This window comes from Monopterus albus, unplaced genomic scaffold (genome assembly GCF_001952655.1).
Source record: "Monopterus albus unplaced genomic scaffold, M_albus_1.0 scaffold496.1, whole genome shotgun sequence".
NCBI lineage: Eukaryota > Metazoa > Chordata > Actinopteri > Synbranchiformes > Synbranchidae > Monopterus > Monopterus albus.
Window position 1 is genome coordinate 146178 of NW_018128376.1, and position 991 is coordinate 147168.

Here is a 991-nt window from a genome sequence, read left to right on the forward strand (position 1 = left end):
ACTACATCCTCCAATCTATTGACCGGTGTATCATTATCCATAAAATATTGAGGGTAGTTACTCTTGCTGGAACTGTTTCTAATCAATTTATTTAATATATTCCAAGTACCTCTCATGTTATTTTTATTATCCTCTAATACTTTAGAGTAATATAGTTTCTTACATCTCCTCAAAATCTCAATTAATTTGTTCTTATATGACTTATATTTTTCTTCTGCCTTCTTTGATCTGTCCTTTATGAATTCCTTATATAACGCATTCTTCTTTTTACATGCATTCTGTAATCCCTTACTCATCCACGGTTTCCCACTGTAATTCCTTTTGTTTGACCTGGTTTATAGACTGTTGTGTAGCTAACGCTATCGTGAGGCAGACAGTTGATCCATTTTGTCCGCGGAGCGTCGTCTGTCCCCCAGGGGAGGTTCAGTGGCCTCCCCCTTCAGCCTGGGGGTGTAACATTAACGTTACTCACTGTAGTTTGTAGGTGGTGAAAGTTCTCCTGTCAATGTCCAGGCAACACTAACAGTACCAGTGGCACTATGATACACAGAGTTTGCCCGTGCCAGAACTTCTGTATCCTACTAGCCTGATAATTTTCTTGTGGGGGGTGTCCCTACCAATGTCGAGACCAAACCTACGCTTTTGCTGTAATGTCCTCCTCCAGTCGACTCGAGCCGAGCGTCTCGGCCGTTCTCTGCTCCCCGCACACATAAATAGGATTAAAAATATTAAGGCTCTTCACTTTCCAAAAGATATTGGACCAAATGAATCTAATTCTGATTGTTAAAAAAGTTTATTTATTTAGTTTCTGGAGCACAGAAAAATACATCAACTTTTTTTTTATAGCCACTCCTTTTCCATTGGTGCTTTATGGCAAAAGGTCTGGGGCTCCTCTTTATAAGTTAGATGGCCAATGTTACTGTTGAAAGCCATGTGACTTCACATTATAAGCTGCAGTGTTTTCCCTAGGTCATCTTCAACTCTGGTTTCT